Source organism: Tiliqua scincoides, chromosome 2 (assembly GCF_035046505.1).
Source record: "Tiliqua scincoides isolate rTilSci1 chromosome 2, rTilSci1.hap2, whole genome shotgun sequence".
NCBI classification, from domain to species: Eukaryota; Metazoa; Chordata; class Lepidosauria; order Squamata; family Scincidae; genus Tiliqua; species Tiliqua scincoides.
This window is the reverse complement of record NC_089822.1, coordinates 7785013-7794804: the sequence shown is the minus strand read 5'-3', so window position 1 is coordinate 7794804 and position 9792 is coordinate 7785013. Positions and strand designations below refer to the sequence as shown.

Below are 9792 nucleotides of genomic sequence, written 5' to 3'. Positions count from 1 at the left end.
AACCTCTCTTTCTTCATCTTTTCCTTCCCTCTTTGTAAACTACGGCAAAACATTTACCATATTTGGATTAAAAATTGTAGGATGACCAAGCAATGGATACAAATGCTTTGGAGGCTACATTTGCTGCCAGCTGGCCATCTCTGATTTATATAGCTATTGACGTAGCACTAAGTGTTTTTGATCATTTGCTGCTTCTGGCTGCCAGCTAAAATGTTATGCTGCTATACCCTTCTGCAAGCCTCTGTTTTTTTGTCTCAGTGATAGTAGGTTGGCACCACTGCTGAGAACACAACTCCTTCCCCTCTTCTGAGGCTTGCAGAGGCAGATCTCACCATTTTATCTACCAAAAACCAGAATAAAAAGATTAAAGAACAAAATCCTGGTCTAGTTTCCAGTTTAGTTTCCTGCTTTCCGGTACAAGTTCCTGCTTTTACCAGTTCTTGTTTTTTCTCTGCCCAGCCCATCTAGGCTTGCATGTTTAATGATGGGCAACTATAGAAAATGGACTTTTACATGAGCCGGTCTTTTGTTACTCATTGGGCCCTCCAGGTCTTCCTACCAGTTGATGTTGGGCAACTGTTGAGCAGAGTTCTGGCACTTCGGATATGTATCCTTGGTTTTTAATGTGTTTTATTGACTCTGAGTTTCCTTTTGCTTCTTAGTTTTTTAAGAGAAAAGGTAGTATATAAATATTGTCAGTAAATAAATACGGAATGCCCTACCCAGGGAAGCTCACTTTTGAACTCCGGTAGACCTCATGCTTTGTTTGAGAAGGTCCCAGCTTCTATCCCTGGCATCTCCAGATAGGACTGAGTAGCGTCCCTGTCTGGAGCTGGGACTGGTCAGTGTAGACAATGGCAGCAGACGTGGACCTAGGGTCTACAGCAAAATACAGCTTCATCCATTCACTAGATGTTTTTATTTGCTCAGCATGTGCATTTGTTGGTTTTAATGCTGCCTGATGGCTTTGCTGGCTGTTGGCCACTTCTGTAGCTTTATTTTAAAAGTGTTTTGTTTTATATTTCATTGTGTCTGGTTTTTATATTCCAAAGTGCTCTGAGCATCTTGTTTCTGAAGGGCGGTGTATAAATGTACAAGACAAATAAATACAATGCTAGCAAGCCAAATTTCAGGTTGTGAACTTGCTGGATGAATAACTGAATGCAGATTTGTCTTGTATGAACCTTTTAAAAAGCCTAGAGAAGAGGCGTCTTGCGAGAAGACTGAACACAGCTGCAGCGAGGTGAACTGTGAATAGCTGGGAGGATACCAGAAGGAATGATGGCCATTTTAGTGCCTTTAAAAGGGGACTCGACCAGTGAATGGAGGTGACTGGCAGACAGAGTCAGGGACTGGTCTAATACAGCTGGAGAGGCACAGCAGAAACCAAAGGACAGACCAGCATCAATATCAAACCAAGCACAGAGCTAAATGGCCAGTTGCCCAAGCAAAGGCTGGAGACTTAACCTGGAAGCTTTTATCTCTGGTCCAACCATCAGCAGCACCCACTGACAGATATGCTTGTGAAGGAGATGAGGGCCCCCTGCTGGGCTCCTCTGTGAATCCAACAGCTAGGAAGAAGAGAGATGCTGCTGTTTATTAATGCCCAGCCCAGAGGCGTACGCATTTGATCCCTGTTGCATACATGCAACATTGGGCAGAAATGGCTTTAAAAAGGCAGGAAGAAAAATCTCCACAGGTGTCATTGTAAACTGATTCATTCTTGAATTTTATTCCAGATTTTCTGAGTACTTGACTCTTTATCAAAGGCTATCAAAGTAAACACAGACAGAGAGATTGCTCTGGTTATTCACAGATATGGAGATGTGTCCCATACGAAGCCCAACAGCTAGTCTTCTACAGCAGTCAACCACACTGGCTGAGGTTCTTGGTTCAAATGTGTTTCAGAGCTTACTGAGGACCAGGCTAGACATATGGGAGCAAGGCCATCTCTGGTGATGTGTGCGGCCTGGAGCAGGCCTGGCTTGAAGGGTACTCAAATGTTTCACCTTCCCCTTCAAAATATCTCATTTTGTTTTAAATTGCATATGCAACTGTGTGTGCTCCAAGCTACCCTCCCCTTACCACCACCTCCACAGCTGCCACTACCCCTCTTCTGCTCCCAGCATCTGCCAGCCTGTTTAGAATAAGTGGCTGGACTGTGAAGGAGTCAGAAGCCATGGTGGCAATAAAGGCAGTGGGTAGCTAAGGGGGTACAGGGGGTAGCAATTGCACTGGGCAACAATGCAGTGCAATGCAACTGGGCTGAATGGTTGGCAACCTTCAGTCTCGAAAGACTATGGTATAAGCCTACAGCCCCTGGTATTCCCAGGCAGTCTCCCATCCAAGTACTAACCAGGCCTCACCCTGCTTAGCTTCCGAGATCAGACAAGATCAGGCATCTGCAGGGTAACAGTTGCTGCATGCAATGAAACAAACCATGTTGAAATATCTGTATTCTATCAAAAGTTATGGCCAATTAAGCAGAAAACATTTTCATTATGAAGACTTGGTATATATGAATAATACCATCATATTATATATCATTGGAAAGGTAATTTAATGCTGAATGCAATGAAACAAACCACACTGGGTTATCTGTAGTCTATCAAAAGTTATGGCCAATTAATCAGAAAAGTTACTTTTTTAAAATGTACTTAATAAGTTAAGTTTTATTTCAACATGGGGAGGCTACAAAATCTTCGAGTTCATGTAGCAGATGTCTTAGCTATTCCATTGCCCCATTTTTCACTTTTTAAAAAGTCAGGTGTCACTTCTGGAAGTGCCAAGTGCAAATGATGCCCTGGAAGTGATGTCACTTCTGGAAGTGATGTCACTTCCAGAGAAACATTTGCACTTGGCACCAGACTACACTTTCATTAGCTACGCCACTGGATAAGGGGAAGTGATTCCTTCTTCTTTCTCTAGCCTTGTGGCTGCAATTACTTGCTGCAGTAGCACCAGATAGTATGGTGGGTCCCTGCCACTTTGACCCTCTTCTATCTGGCATGGGCAACACAGATAAAGGCAACCCCCCTTTTCCCCACAGACTCCTTCCCCCAAAAGTTCAGGAAAATAGCTCAACTTCATTCACAAAACTTTGCCTGGGCTGAAGCAGAAAAAAGACTGATTGTGCTGAATCAGCCCAGTATTTGTCCCACCTTCCTGCCTCCAAGAGCCTTACACAGTCAGTCTTCCCATGGGAACTGTGTGGCTATTGCATAACATCACCTCAGCAAATGTTTCATTGCAGGGTGATCACTGCTTGCCAGCCAAGAAATTTTTAATTCAAAACTGGTAACTTGCAATTCTTGCCCAGAAAGAGCAACTGGGGTATTTTGGTGAGGAGGCGGCAATTAACGTGTCACAGGGTCCAATCCTATCCAACTTTCCAACTCTGATGCAGCCGAAATGCAGCCCTGAGATCCTTCAGGAGGCTTCCGTGACTCCCTCCCCCAACGCAGGATACAGTGCATGCCTTGTTGGTATGGCTGCATCAGCACTGGAAAGTTGGAGGGACAGGGAGGGGCAGGGAGGGACAGGAGGGACAGGGAGGGGCGGGTTGGAGGTGGGGTGGCCATTTATGTCGTTGTACAAATCGATGGTAAGACCACACCTGGAGTATTGTGTCCAGTTCTGGTTGCCGCATCTCAAACAAGACATAGTGGAAATGGAAAAGGTGCAAAAGAGAGCGACTAAGATGATTACGGGGCTGGGGCACCTTCCTTATGAGGAAAGGCTACAGCGTTTGGGCCTCTTCAGCCTAGAAAAGAGACGCCCGAGGGGGAACATGATGGAGACATACAAAATTATGCATGGGAAGGATAAAGTGGATAGAGAGATGCTCTTTACACTCTCACATAACACCAGAACCAGGGGACATCCACTAAAATTGAGTGTTGGGAGGGTTAGGACAGACAAAAGAAAATATTTCTTTACTCAGCATGTGGTTGGTCTGTGGAACTACTTGCCACAGGATGTGGTGACAGCATCTGGCCTGGATAACTTTAAAAGGGGATTGGACAAGTTTCTGGAGGAAAAATCCATTACGGGTTACAAGCCATGATGTGTATGTGCAACCTCCTGATTTTAGAAATGGGCTATGTCAGATGCAAGGGAGGGCACCAGGATGCAGGTCTCTTGTTATCAGGTGTGCTCCCTGGGGCATTTGGTGGGGCTGCTGTGAGATACAGGAAGCTGGACTAGATGGGCCTATGGCCTGATCCAGTGGGGCTGTTCTTACGTTCTAATGGATAGGATTGGGCTCACAGGCATCAGGATCTGTGAAATCATTGTGAGAAATATAATTTGGAATGCCCTGTTCACTCTAAACTGCTCCCAACAGCAGAGATCTTCCCCTATGAGTATCTATCCCCATCGGTCTAGATCAGTGTTTCTCAAACTGTGGGTCAGGACCCACTAGGTGAGTCATAAGAAAATTTCAGGTGGGTCCCCATTTGTTTCAATGTGTATTGTATTTTTAATACGTTAGGTTTGGTGCTACCATGGAATATGACTGCATTTGGGGAAATGTTACAGACATTTAGCAGGCTACTAACAGACTACTATATATATGCTTTTAACAGTGATAGTCAATGGGGCTTACTCCTGGTAATTGTGGATAGGACTGCAGCCTTTGGGATGTTTGCGGAATTTGTTATAAACAAATTGGCAACTGTTTGGGAGAGTTAGGGTGTTCTTCTTTATTTTAAATAAATTTTTAAACTTATCCTTATTGCTAGCTTTTAATTTATTTGATTGATTGATTCATTATTTGATTTTATTTGGTTGTATGAGGGTGATAAAAAATTTTCCTGCTTGATGATGTCATTTCGCAGCATGACATCACTTCTGGTGGGTCCCAAGAGATTGAAATTCTAAATAGTGGGTGCCTGTGTTAAAACGTTTGAGAACCACTGGTCTAGATGAATCGTCCAAGTTCAGTATTGGTAAATAATCAGTGGTCGAACTAACCTTATCCATTAAGCTGCCAAATCCTTTCTTCAAAGCCATTTATCCCATTGGTCACTGCTAAATTTCAATGTCCTGTGAAGACGGGACCTCCTGAAACAATGCATACAATAGGAATAATTGTCAACATCCCTTATGCCCAAATCCTGTAATATGGAAATATTATTTTTCCCTAAATGTGCTCAGCTGAGAAATATTGACTCACTAATTCATTCATCACAGGCCAGGTGCCTTGTGGAATGTTTTCCATTTTCAGTTGACGCCCTGACACTCACCTCTCCCCATGCTGGAGCACCTCCCATCCAGATGCCAGAATTTTAGATTCTAAAGAGAATGAGAGCATTCTTGATCTACTCCCTTTTCTATCTAAGAACGTTATTGGCCACGTTCCTGGACTGCAGAAAGTAATGCCAACAAAATGAAAAATAAAACTGAACTGGATGCATATGAGCCTCCATTTGATCCAATTTTAGGATCTGCTATCAATTCTTAGGATACACTGAAAGGACTATCCCTCGACAGGATGACATACCATTTTCTACAAGCACCAGTTTTAAAGTGCGGGATGTTCTCAAGCTGGAAGCTGGGAGGAAGATGCTGAGTATTCCCATACGGCTGCTCCAAAGCTTTTCTTAGAACATTCTGCATACTATTTTGCATGTTGCATCCATTTTGGGAACCACAGAGGGGTAATATTCAAAGGGATGCATGCTGCTTACCCCCAAGCAAATTATGTTTTATTGGTTTTTTGTTTATTTTAAATACAGCTGATAGCACAATAGGCAATTCTGCTCACATGGTATGATCTCATTTCATGGAGCATAATGTTGTTGAGTACAATCCACAGAAAGTTCTCCTACCTACTTGAACTCCATGAGAATGATTGACAGTTTCAAAGCTTTTCAGTGGATTGTGCCATTAGAAATAAAATACCTCTCTTAACCCACTTGATGTGCTCACACCCACATCAGTATGTCTTAAAAGTGTGGAAAAAACTTCTTAAAAAAACCTTGTCACATTCTTCCTGCTTTATAATCTGCTAGCTATAGGATGACACTTTCTCCCACGTTGTGCTTGTAAAACCATCCATCGAATTATAATTCCTGCAAGGTGAGGGAGGAACTTGAGGATTTCAGATTCTCATTCTAGGGTTTGGGAAAGTGACTGGGAAAAAGGTGATCAGCTAGACAAGATCTCTAGTTGCACAAAGTATGTTGGAATATTATAACCAAAGAAAGTACAGTAGTTACCTCACTCACACTCTGCTTTTGCTACCACACAATCCCTGCAGATTATGTAACCCCAAGGGTTATCTTGGGACAAGCTTTGCATGCTGTTGCATTCATTAGAACTAGTTTGGGGATTCTAGGAAATGGGACTGAAAGATAATGTGTTTTTATTGGCAGAGCAGCAGAGGTCTAAACCTGCATCTTCACTGATGGCTATTGATTTTTTTTTTTGCTCCAGCTTCATTGTAAGATTGCATATGGACTATAAAAATAAAACATTTAGGAATTTAAAAACAGTAATGAAAGGCCAGTGTGCTGCCTTTCCTAAACACATTAAATTTTGTTCATCCTTCTATGAGAGCTGATTTTGCAGGTTTGAATTACAAAGTTGAAAAATCTGGAAAAAAAAACCTGCTTTAAAAGAGACCACAGTGGACCAGAAACATTCCATGCCTGTATCACTGGCAAGGACATCTCTATCATTCAGCCTTCAAGCACTTGAAAAGCAGCTGCCAATTCATTCACATTCTATAGATCAGGGGTGGACAAACTTTCAACTTTAGGGATCCTGGACCTTTAACAATTGTGTAGAATTTCATCTGTGAGATGACAAGCTGCACCTGCTGAAATTCCCTCTTCTATACAATTGTTAAAGGTCCAGGATCCCTAAAGTTGAAAGTTTGCCTACCCTTGCTATGGATCAAACTAGACAGGAGACTAGAGAAACATGACCCACTTCAGTGGCGTAGCTAAAGGGGGTGCAAGGCACTAAGTTTTGCAGGCACCTGAATGTGCTGTGTAAGTGACCCTTTGGGCCCTTTCCAGGTGGTGGGAGCAAAACAGAGGCATATGCCGACCAGAATGGCTCTGAAGGGGAGGGGCCGTTTGCAAGGCGCCTGCAAAACTTTGCACCCCTCTAGCTATGCCACTGTCTCACTGTTCTTAAAAAAATAATCCACAACAACTTACTAAAGAGGATAAAAAGCATATTAGGGGATTTACTATTAAGCAACCATAAAACCCTGTAAAATAGAGGTGCTTAGAACCACCTTAAACAGAGAGGCAGGTCCTGTTCATATACATGGAGAAACATCCCAGCCAGGGGAATCAATGCAGAGGATTATAAATTGCACACAGTTCTTACAGGGTGTGCTTGCCAGGCCTGTCAGCCAGGGAAACAACACAAACCATTCAGAAGTGATAAGAGAAAGGAGGGGTTCTAGTAGTAAATGTACAGTGTTTACATACAAGGCCTTGCTTGTGCCACTCCTAGCAAAGAAGAAACATATCAAGTGGTTAGTATTTGCAGCGATTGATAATTAACTTGCATGAGCGAAGACAAATGTGCTGCCAATCTGGGTTCCTGCCTACTAGACCTCAAGGCTACACTGTTCACATCCGTTTGCGTCAATCCAGCCCCGCTGAAATCAATGGCATTCCATTTCATTAACATATTCTTATATAGCTCAGCTTTTATATAGCCAGGGATACAAGCATTTGAGAGGGGTGGATGCAGGGGGTCAAGGGGAAGTCGGTGGAACAGTTCAATGGATAGGTTACTAGAATATGAATATTATTATCACTACAAAAGTAAAATGTCCCCTTATGGAAATTTACATACTGGTTGCAGTTCTGACTCTAGTTCTTTTGTGCTCAGGTACGCTGGATGTCATTGGATGCCATTTGTTAAGAAGAAGGGGTGGCATAATGGTACCTACAATGAGAAAACAGAGTATTTCACGACACTTTATTAAAAGATTAAAGCGTAAATCAAATAACTTATTAATCAAAACATTGTTCAGTAACTTTGGGCACAACCACAGAGAGAAACATCATCTCCAAGGGCTCTCAAGATACAGGGTAAGCACCTTTGAGTAGTAGCACCAGCCCTGACTTGCTAAAGTAGGAGGGCACTTTGCTTCACACTTTTTCTGTTCTGCCCCCCCCCTTTTTCAAACATGCCAAGGAGAAGGACTTGGAATAGCTCTGGATGCTTCCATGGAGAGGTAGAAGCAGATAGCTGGGGATAGTTGTGGCAGTCGCTATCCATGACCCTCCTGAGCACAGTGACAAACGTGGGAGGAAACTGGCTTGCTACAGTAGCTCTTTGGGTTGTGGATCTCATAACCATGTATAGAAGCTCAGGGACCCTGGTGCGGGGCTACTGCTGCTGCAGAAGTTCATTTTGGTCCATTCTAGCGTAAGCCTAAACACGATGATGCTAATTTTCTGCAATCGATTTTCTGTAGAGATTTTAGAGATTCTGTAGAGATTTTAGAGAGGAGTGTGTTTGGTTTTCCATATTACTTTATCTAGCTGCCAGTGCCACATGATCAGGGGGACCTGGGCTCTGCATCAAGAAACGTAGTAGACCTGGGCTCCAAAGACTATTGTGGCTATCAACACCCTCTCCCTGCCTTATTTTGCCCCCCATTCTGCCTGCCCCCATTACCCCCCTGCCCCATTGGGAAGAGGCCCAGAAGAAACTTTGTACCCCCTGACAAAATTCTTCTCATAGGCCCTGGATCAGTGTGCCATGAGAAGAAAAAGAGTTGAAAGCTGATCTATAACACCTTCCCCATGGACATCAGACAAGCCCCCATGTTCTATGCTTTCAGATGTACTGTCAACCACTTTGAAACTTGAGGGAGAAAGGCATGTCTGTTCCACTGTGTACATGAAAAGCCTATTTTTAGGAGTAGTCAGTAAAAATTTTAATTTTATCGCCATCTGGTGGCAGAGATTTCTACTTGCGTTTATGTTCCTTAGGGCCGAATCCTATCCAATTTTCCAATGCTGGTGCTGCTGTGCCAATGGAGCATGCACTGCTTCTTCTGTTGGGGAGGTAGTCACAGAAGTTCCTTAAGGTATTGGAACATTTGCTCCCTTACCTTGGGGCTGCACTGTGGCTGCACCAACACTGGAAAGTTGGATAGGATTGGGTCCTTAATTGGAAGAACCATTGCTATGATTGCTTTAGGGTAGTACTTCCCAAACTTTTAGTACCACAACCCACTTTTTTAAAGCAATCTATCAGGACTCACTTAGTTTTACTAGACTTAAAAAAAGATATCTAAAAATATATTTTTATTTATTAATAATTATTGAGAATGAATTCATTTTTCATGGTTTTCCACGGGGGTAAAATTAAGCAGAGGCTCACACAGCAAGCTTTTTGCAACTCACCAAAAATTGGTTTGCAACCCTGTTTGAAAACTGCTGCTTTAGGGTACTTCCAAAATAATACTTTGAAGTCAATCAGCACTCTAAGCTAGAGCTCATCACTAGTGCTGCATGTTGAGAATGATGTTCATTCCTCTTTTTTTTATTGTGGTTTGTTGTTTTTGAAAATTTTGTAATCTGACCTGATGGTTCTTTTGAGGAGGGAAGGTTGAGACACAAGTATTTCAACAAAGAAATAAATGTTAGTTTGGACAGACCAGCACTGCATGTGTAGCTTTAGCAGCATGAGGTAAAACCATACCTTAACACTGTGTGCATTTTTGTCATGGTGTACTAGAGTAGTCCTATCTCATATTTTGTGGCATGCTTTCTGTTGTGGACTGCTTCTTTAAGAGGCATGCCCAGAAGG

General features: G+C 42.8%; 1 pseudogene; it reads right to left on the bottom strand.

Moving 5' to 3' along the window:
- Nucleotides 1–2307: 2307 nt before the first annotated feature.
- Nucleotides 2308–2427, bottom strand: LOC136642625 (5S ribosomal RNA; annotated as a pseudogene).
- Between the last annotated feature and the right edge of the window lie 7365 nt (nucleotides 2428–9792).